General features: G+C 32.5%; 1 protein-coding gene across 1 annotated transcript in view; it reads left to right on the forward strand.

The window, feature by feature from the left end:
* Positions 1 to 4,512, forward strand: part of LOC114329696 (protein bowel-like) — a 210,074-nt gene extending 205,562 nt beyond the window's left edge. The window contains exon 7 of the mRNA XM_050656788.1: positions 4,270 to 4,512. The gene's annotated coding sequence lies outside the window, so the exon portion shown is untranslated. The remainder of the gene's footprint in view (positions 1 to 4,269) is intronic.
* The last annotated feature ends 6,020 nt before the right edge of the window (positions 4,513 to 10,532 follow it).

Raw genomic sequence — 10,532 nt, forward strand, 5'->3', positions numbered from 1 at the left:
ATAAACATTGAAATGTATTACCTGATAATATAATACTTAAACCACAGACAGACAAATAAAACCCTATACGCTCTAAGCTTCGCTGGTGTCGCTCCTAGCGGATTAGTAATGCAACTTTCACCGGTAATTTTTAAATTTATTATTTAATTGTTATAGCTTAATATTTACAACACAAAAAAGTAATTAAATTGTAACGGATTTTTTTAAGATTTTACAAATCATTTTGACGTTCTATTGATGAAATATTAATTTCTTACTTCAGATACTTTCACAATTATCGTGTAGATGGCGCTAAGATTAATAGATTAATTTATAATTACATATTACGGAACATATTCAGTATTTAAAACGTAAGTATATTTAAGGTAAAAATATATACCACAACTTTGACCAACTAATATTTTTTATAATTAATGTTTTAATTTTTAATTTTAAATTAATCACTTTGACGTTTATGTCAAATTTCCAGTAAACGTTTACAGACTTGTCACTACTGGCGCTCGCGAATTTGTAAATATCCCCTCTACGTACGAGCTAACAGCTTATAAACGCGCTAGTTTATAAGTTTGGATAATTTAGAAAACTTAATGCATATAGATAGGTCAATATATTTAAAATTTAAACCCAAACATAACATTTGTAGACTGTATCTGAAAAAAAATTCAATTATAGACATAAAACCAATAACCCTATTATTATTACTCAATTATTTTTAAATATTTTTTTTTATATGAAATATAATCATCAGGGGTAGGCGGTATTATACCGCCTACCCCTTATTATTAACTTCGTTAATAATAATTGAATTATGCTCCTTCTCCAATATGCCCGGAACATTAATAAAAAAAAATAAAATATTTAAAAATTTCAAAAAATTTCGTTTTTTTTTCTACTTTTTTTGCTAAAAGCTATTCATTTTAGAATAAAGTCGTATATAAATAAAACAAAGATAATTAAATTTTATATCAGATGCGATTGGTTAAAAATATCTTAATTTATCACCCTTGCTTCAAAATAGCAATAAATATAAAATAAGGGGGCAAAACAAGCCTGTCCTTATTCAATGATTTTCCATCACTTAGGTTACACTTGGAACCTTCCTAATTCGCTTAGAAAATTTTTGTAATGTGCTAAAGCTGTACACCAAATTTGGGTGCTACGGGCTCCTTTATTTAGATGGACTCACCCAAGTTTTTTTATGTATTTTGACCCGTATAACATGAATTTTTTGGGTCACAGTTGATCCGGATGTCGATAAGATTGTTATAAACAAAGAACTTGAGGAATCACATAACATCGATTTTCCGCAAAATAAAAATTTTTTTTGTATTTCTTGGGTAATTCTAAGCAAAAAATATTCTTACAAGTTTTTTCGTAGGATGCATAGTTTTCGAGATAAACGCGGTGGAACTTTCAAAAAATCGAGAAATTGCAATTTTTGAACGCGAATAACGTTTGATTAAAAAATAAAATAGCAATTCTGCTGACAGCATTTGAAAGTTTAAGTCAAATTATACCGGTTTTAATTATTTGCATTGCTAAAAATTAATTTTTTTATTATTAAACAAAGCTATTTGTTTATAAGCCAAAAAATTGTTAATAAATTTAAAACATTGCTGAGGCCCCTTAAATAATCCGATTTTAATTATGTACAGTATATTAGATAGGTAGAGCACCTCTTTATATGTAAAAAATTAGCCAACTTCTAAATGGTCTACTTTTTGTTCAGAAAGATTTTAAAAAATTTGAACTTTTTTAAAAACATTTAGATTGCAAATTTATTATACAAAATTTATTAGGTCGATTTTAATGAAATTTGGTACACGATTTAAGTATGTTACAAAGAATTTCCTAAGCGAATTACTAAGGTTCTAAGTGCCACCAAAGTGGTTAAAAAATATTGAATAAAAACAGACTTATTTTGCCCCATTATTTTGTGTTTATTGCTATATTGCAGAAAAGGTAATAACTTAAGACATTTTTTACCAGTCGTATATCATACCTACAAAATTCAATTATCTTTATTTTATTTCTCTACGACTTTGTTCCAAAACGAATCGTTTTAAAGTTATAAGCAAAGAAAGCAGAAAAAAATCGATGTTTTTCGAAATTTTTAAATATTTTAATTTTTTTTATTAATGTTGCGGGCATATTTGAGAAGGAGCATAAGTCAATTATTATTACTGAAGGTGTCACCTAACTTTATCAGCAAAAATCCGAATGCCACCTCTCACATCCAAAAATAGACGTTTTTTCGCAGATTCTTACTGGTCTATATAATGATGTAAAAAGGAAAACAACCTTTAAGGCAAGCGTCCACAGACCCGCATCGTACGCATCGTACGCAACGGATTTTAGTTTGCCTTGTACAGAATCTTATGTAACTGCGTCCACTGATCCGCATCGTACCGATCGCATTATCTATTGTCAAACTAAAATCCGTTGCGTACGATGCGTACGATGCGGGTCTGTGGACGCTTAACTTTAAGAGGTAGATTATTTAACTGTTGAATTTTAAAAAATACTTCTGTATTGTACGTTTTGGAGCGAACTGACAGCTTGACACCATATGCCACCAGCGTTTTCGACCTGGCCCTTAGATAAAAGAAATAGTACAAACACTCTCATAAATATATCTCAACTATCCATTGACAAATTCCAGTTTATCTTTTTTAATTGCATCCCTTAAACGAGAATTCTGACTCAAGTGCTTTATTGCTGTTCAAAAATCAAACGAATATCCGTTTCTGCTATGGCTTGCGGTCTACGACACATAATTATAGTGCCGGCAAAAATCTTGAAATTCTACAAATCTTGAAATTCTACAAAGTGAATAAAACGCATAAATTATGAGAATTATTATTTTAACTGTTAATTAAATGTAATGTAATTAATACTCTGTCATATCAATTTACTATTTTAGTTTGGAATAAGCCACAAAATTGGATTATTCTGCACACTACAATATAATAGCACTGCAATAGATATGCGCAGAGAACGCATGCTATAGTAGCACCAGAATTTTTTAGTTACATTTAATTTTATAGCATATTTTAACTCAATATTTCAAACTTTCAATAGTAATTTTACCATCTTAGAGTAGGTCCACTGTGGATGTTGTAATTTTATCGACATCATGGTAATTTCTATATACTTATAGGAATGTGGTTTTACCAGAAGACGTAGAAAGTCTTTACACATTATGTACTCAGATGTAAATATATAATTTAGCTCTCCAGGCCTAGAATGCCCATAGTTTGGTTTACTTTTCTTTTCCATTCTCTCCTGTTTGATGGTTTATTTTTTCAATTTGTGATTTTAATTTCTTCTATGTCTCTTTTAACATCTTTCTTCCATCTGGTTTTCGGTCTACTTTTCTTCTTCTTTCCTCTTTTTCCTCCCGTTAGTATTATTTTGGGAAGTCATGTGTTTGTCATCCTTTGGATATGTCCCAACCACCTCAGTCTTTGTAATTTGACGATCCCTGATCCCTTCTATATTCGGTTCCCCATAGATCTAGTTCTACATTTGGTATTTTTATCCACATTCCATTTCATAGCTTTCCTACAAATATTTTCCTGAATACTTTTCTTTCCCACACTTTCAGCATGACTTGTTCGGATTTGTTCATTGTCCGTGTTTCACTGGCATATAATGCTATAGGTGTTATCACTGTCTATTTTCAATCTTAGCCTTTCTAGATATGTTTTTACTTCTTAAGTTGTTTAGAGCAAAGATACAACGATTACCAGCCATATTTCTCGCTTGGTTTTCATCTTTCATATTTGGTCTCCTAGTGAATATCGCTCCTAGATATTGGTATAATTCTACTTCTTCGAATTTATATGATTTTCTTTCTGTGCTTATTGTCCTGTATTGTCCTTGTAGGTATTCTCGTTCTATTCATTCTATATATTTAGTATTTTCTTCATTTATGTATATCCCCTTCTTTCTCGCTATAGTCTCTAGTCTTTTTATTATTTCTTTTAATTCTTGTACTTTTCTGGCTATCAGTACTATATCATCAATTTTGTCATCGGTAACTAGCATCTAACTCGACAAAAAAGTATATCCACTAAATTACTAAATAAATTATTTTTCAAACTCTCAAACTAGTTTGACAAACAGTTTGAATATTCAAACCTGTAACTATGGACCAGTTTGACTTGACTTGAATTATTTGTCAGAAGGTTTGACTTGAGTTTGACTTGAAATTATGTCAAACTCAAGTCAATTTCAAACATTCAAGTCAAACTTGTACAACTCTAGGTGTAGATGAGGATGGGAGAAAAATAGGCGCAGCAAACTGGCAACGGTTGGCAATGGATAGGACTGACTGGCGTAATAGACTTGGGAAAGTCGAGGCTCTTTCATAGGGCTGTAGTACCATTGATGATGATGATCACCGGCACAAATTTCGGGAATCTCTGGGCTTCGATCACAAGCATGTCTTACACTTCACTGTTTCTCGAATGTACACATGTTGTAGGTAGCCCTTAGTTTGGTGGTTGGCCAGTCATATGTTTCCAATAATTTTTTGGCGATGCTTTCTTCTTTATGTTCCATCTCTCTAAGTAGGGTAATCATTACGCCAGTTTGGTGCCTTTGCTTTAAACATATATATCAGCAAAGGGACTTAATTTAAAGCAGGACTTTAAATCCACACCAACCCACAATCTGTCTTGGTCTACCCCTACTCCTATTTCTTCAGTAGCTGATTATAATAAATACTCATCATCATCATTTGGCTCTACAACTCTATGTGAGTCTTGGCCGCGTTTACTATTTCCCTCCATTGTTGTCGGTCCTGAGCAGCTATTTCCCATTGCTGTACTCCCATTTTGCATAGATCACTGGCTACTGCGTCCTTCCATCTCTTTCTTGGGCGACCAACTGACCTTTTTCCATCGGGCCTTTCCCAGAATGTGGCGTTCAGAAGTCTTTCGTCACTTGATCTTAGCACGTGACCCTCCCATCGTATTCTGTTTGCTTTAATGTAGCGTACTGTTTTCATCTCCATATATTGTCTGGAGTTCATCATTGTTCTTTCTCTCTATGCTCCTGTTGTCTCTTCTCTGCAAGGCCCATAGATAGTCCGCAGTATCTTTCTTTCAAGTACCAGTAATTTTGTCGTTTCCCGCTGATTCAGAGTCCATGTTTCGCTTCCATACGTTATTGTGGGACGAATTATTGTCTTATATATTCTTATTTTTGCTGGTCTTGAGAGTATTTTTGGTTTAAGTAGGGTCATTAATGAGTAATATGCCCTGTTTCCTGCAATGATCCTGGCTGCCACGTCCTTTTCATATTTATTTTCAGATGTTATGATCGCTCCCAGCTACTTAAATTCTTTGACGACTTCAAAGTTGTATTCATTAATTGTTACGTTTTGTCTAACCCATGGTTTTGGGTTCTTCGTAACCACCATGTACTTGGTCTTGTCCTCGTTGACCTTAAGACCAACTTCCTTGGCTCCGTTCTAGAATAGGGTGAAAACTTCTTTTGCATCTCTGGTGGATTGTGCAATTGTGTCCACGTCATCCGCAAAGGCTAATAGTATTTTTGATCCTTGGGCTGCAAATCCGCTTGTCAGTTGTGGCGTATTGATAATAATACTGGTAGTGCTAATAGGGTTCATCCCAATGGGTAGTTTTTCACTTGTTCTTGACACAAGTCCAGCCCATCTCAGTCTACCTATTTTTATAAAAGATATTATATCCCTACCAGTTATCATTTCTTTATACTTCTCGTACAGCCTGACACCAATGAAATTATATCGCCTTCTCCAAAAATCATTCTCACAGACTGCACCCATTATTCTTCTTAGTATTTTTCTTTCAAAGGCGAGCAGACGATTTGCAATCTGTTTTGGAGAGCCACCCATGAATAATGCCATTCATCGCTGTCAGTCCCATAATATGTGTACAATCTAGTAATGGGCCGCTATTTCACTACCCAGTGGGAAATGGTACCTAACTGCAGTTCCTTTTTTCCATAACCCACATCAGTTATCAATTTCGTCACTGTCTCACAAATAAATATTATATTTCGTGACTTGGGGAAGGGTGACTTTAACATCTGGTGATTAACAGGCTGAATTTTAGGAGTGGTGTAGTATGCCGTACTGGTTGCCTAACTGACTGAAAATTAACAGATTCTGAGTTAAAACGTAATTATACCCTGTTTTTAAATTAGGAGAAGTAAACTCAAAAGACATATTCACACCTAATAATGTTACTAGAAAAATCATCAGACCATCGAACCCATTTTCTTTTTTAGTTGACCTAACGGTAATACATCAGCCTTAATAACATTAACACGTTGCTAGAGAGTTCTAAAAACAGCTGTTTTTTTATATAAATGTAGACTAAAAATTTAAATATTAATATTAAAGGAATAACACAGAAAATATAAAAACCGTCAATATACCAATTTAGTTACCTCTGACTTTTAAATGTCAGTAGTGTCACAATTTGATAATTTAGTGGAGTAAACTTGCCTGCGGACGCGGTAAATTTGAATTGCTTCTCCTTGTTTAAAAACTAGATTTGGGCTATTCTATTTTTAAAATAATAAATAAAGAATAAAATAATATATTTATTTATATATCTGTATAAATACATATTTTCCGTTCATATAACAAATATCTTAAAAGATTCCAAAAATATTTAAGTGGAATTCTAGATAAAATGTAAATCTTAATTATTGTAATTATTAAACCGTGCCTTACAGTTAATGCATGATAGATATATGTATTCTTATGTTGCTGGAAACTATAGATATACTTACATGTAAATTTATTTTTGAAGAAGAGATACATATCATTTATGTAATAAATAATAAAGCTTTATAATTATTATTTAAGTTGATTTTTCAGAGATTATCAGATATTTGATTTATTTATTATAAATTAACTCCTTTTACTTTATTTTAGTTTTAAATCGCAAATGATAGCAATATTAAAGACTATTTGATTATTCATTATTGCCGAATAAATAATATTATAATCTCTGAAATTTTTTCTTTCCTGGATGTATAGATTAGAAGAACAAAATCCAAATGGTATTTGTTAATACATATATTTTTTTATAAATCCGTTAATGTATAAAATATTTAATACAGTTTAAATATAGAAAATTTTTTGAGTTATCAGTTTACGAAAATTGTATGAGAATATTTTTCGGTTTTTTATGATTACTATGATTACTAACTGGTCTAATAAATATCCTCCTTTGAAAAAAAAAACAGGTTTTTTCAGAAAATTTTTTATCTTATTCAGTAGTCTCCTTTTAGCTCAATACAACGATTCCAGAGATTATCCAACTCCTTTATGCCGTCCAAATAAAACGATTCTGGAAAATCTGAAAATAGGCATTTATTTCATCAATTATCTTGTCGTTCGAATTGAATTTTTTATTTACGAGCGATCTCTTCAGATTTCGGAACACGTTATAATCAAAGGGGGCCAAATCAGGAGAATAAGCTGGATGAGAAAATAATTTGAAGCCTAACTCATGAATTATTGTCATTATCATAACGCTTTTGTAAGCCATTCTCTTGGAGAAACAATACTTTTTCTTCTGTATATGGGGCAGGTTTCTAATTGAATTCCTGCTTTAATTTATCCAGTATGCTCCTTCTGTTCTCTGGTGTATAGTAGTGGATCCACGTTTCTTCTACGTTATCGATCGACGTCAAAAGTCTGACGAATTGCGCTTCATAAGGTCCAAACACTTAAGAAGTGGTTACACGATCATGTGTTTGGTCAATGGCTAGCAGAATCATTTTTTCGTATTTAAAACTTTGATCAAAATATGACTTGCTCTCTTCACTAATTCTTGTAGCTTCTGACAATTCACGCACTTTCACTTGACGATCAACCAAAACCATTTATTGGACTTTCTTCACATTTTCCAGTGTAACTGCATCGGAGAACATGTTCAGTACATGGTTCATCAAATGTAGATAAAAGGCCGTTAAGGAAATTTACAGAACTAAATTTGACAAGGTTCTAAAACTGTTGTCTTCTGGCATATCTAAGTTAAAAGTTATGTATATATGGGATTGGCCATAGTCTCTCGTTGGTATGTGATGGGATTTCGTTTTTTGCTTATCCCGTCCTGGCTTCTTATGTCCATCTTCTAGTTTGTTAAAAAAACAGAGAGTTTGTTTCCCATTCTGTATCCGTTGACACTTGATGATTTCTTCCATGATTAAATTGGAAGAGCATAGGGCTCAGTGAGTTCCCCTGTCTTCTTCCGCTGCATATATCTATAGGTTTTTTATTCTTCTGTTCACTAATATCCCTAATAACACCAAACATTCTATGTATGTTCCTAGAATGTACACACAGGACATTGAAAACATTCCTGGAATGTCCTCCAAAGCACAAGAACGTCCCCTAAATGTCCCAGGAAAGTCCCGTGTCAGCATTTTAAATATTCCTTGAATGTCTTGTTGGAACATTCCATGAATGTCTACGAATGTTTTTGGACATTCACAGTATATTTTTTAGACATTCGCTGGATATAGTTTCTGGTGTGACATACTTAATACCTCCGATTTGTTTTTTCATGAGTTTTGTAAGAGAGACTAAAAACTTTTCAGTTACCTCCTGTTTTCATATCATATTTTTTAACATGTTTTGTAGTAAATTCAACAATCTATTTACTACAAAACATGTCAAAATTTACATGTGAAAACAGGAGATGGCCCTAAAAATGGTTTTTCGTCTCCTACAAAATTCATGAAAGTATTGTCACATCACCGACGATATACCAGAAGTATATGTGGCCATACCAAATAATACTTCCTTGATAAATATAAACATTTTTATTGCACAAAATCTTGTCATATATTTTTTCCATAATCATCACTACGATGATGATTCATTGTATTGAATTGTACATTACAATTAGCTACATTTACTAAGGAAGTAAAACTTCACTTGTAGGTAGATGGTATATAAATTTATTAAAATTTTTATCTAAAATGATCCAAATTGGATTGAAGTGGGTACATCTATAGTAGAAAAAACACAAACGTTTTCGGACCAATCAGTCCATTATCAGGTAGAAACTTTAGATCCAAAGTAGTTGGAACTAGCTACATAGGTCAAAAGACCTTAATATTACAATAATTAGGCCATTTCGGCTACAACAATGTCGATAATAAGTCGATGTTTAAAGAATTTAGAAATGTAGTGGTACTATAGTGAGGTCTTCATCTTGGCTTCAAACTGACAGACTGGAGCCAAGATAAAGACCTCACTATAGTACCACTACATTTCTAAATTCTTTAAACATCGACTTATTGTCGACATTGTTGTAGCCGAAATGGCCTAATTATTGTAATATTAAGGTCTTTTGACCTAACTATGTAGCTAGTTCCAACTACTTTGGATCTTAAGTTTCTACCTGATGATGGACTGATTGGTCCGAAAACGTTTGTGTTTTTTGTACTATAGATGTACCCACTTCAATCCAATTTGGATCATTTTAGATAAAAATTTTAATAAATTTATATACCATCTACCTACAAGTGAAGTTTTACTTCCTTAGTAAGTTTTTATTATGGTATACAGCCAATGAGAGGAATCTTTTCCTTTATATATTACAATTACATCTGGTCATAACTGACCAATGAGCAATTTTAATTTAACCTAAATTACTACTCTTCTATTCTACACTATTCTAACATACACAGGCACACAAGCACTATGCTCTGCTTTTCACTATCACCTATCACTCAAACTAGTTCAAAAGTCTTTGTCCTCTTCAATCTTCTAGTTTGCCCAGTAGTATCGAGGAGCTGGATTTCCTCAATATTCTCATACTTAGGAAGTTGTTGCTCGTGACTTCCTGCCATCTTCTTGATGATCTTATCCAGATTGCATTCCTAGGTCCTTATGGAGATCACTGTTTGTCACAGACCAAGGAGCATCTAGAATATTTCTCAGTATTTTGTTCTGAAATCTTTGTATAATTTTTATATTACTTGGTCTAGTACACCCCCCATAGTGGGCATCCATAAGTCCATACAGGTCTTAATATTTATTCATAAAGTAATAATCGACAATGTGGAGTTTCTTCCAACTAACCAATACACTTTCAGCGGATTTTAAAAAAAATTAAAATGAATGGTAATTTTTCTATTCTTTACAATTAAAAGTCAAAAGAAATAGGTACTATTTACAGGTAATAATATGCATAAATAATTCGTTTCATAAAGAATAAAGAAAATTGGAAACGGTTTTATAATACTTACATAATTGTTTAAACAAAAGAGATCCAGCCAGAGCAAAACTAAGAGACAGAACAGCAAAAAAAGCCACTAATTTCCATTTTCCCAATATTCTTTATCTATGCATTTTCCTTTGCATTTGCATCTATGCATTTTCCTTTTCTTTATCTATGCAAAATGTTTGGGTTATCTATCAAGAAATGGAAATGTGATGACCACGCGACCCTACATAGATACACGCGCGGCAAATTTGAAAATGAACGCAAATTGAATAGTAAATTGCCTCTCTT

The sequence above is a fragment of the Diabrotica virgifera genome, chromosome 7 (assembly GCF_917563875.1).
Source record: "Diabrotica virgifera virgifera chromosome 7, PGI_DIABVI_V3a".
In the NCBI taxonomy this organism is placed as follows: domain Eukaryota; kingdom Metazoa; phylum Arthropoda; class Insecta; order Coleoptera; family Chrysomelidae; genus Diabrotica; species Diabrotica virgifera.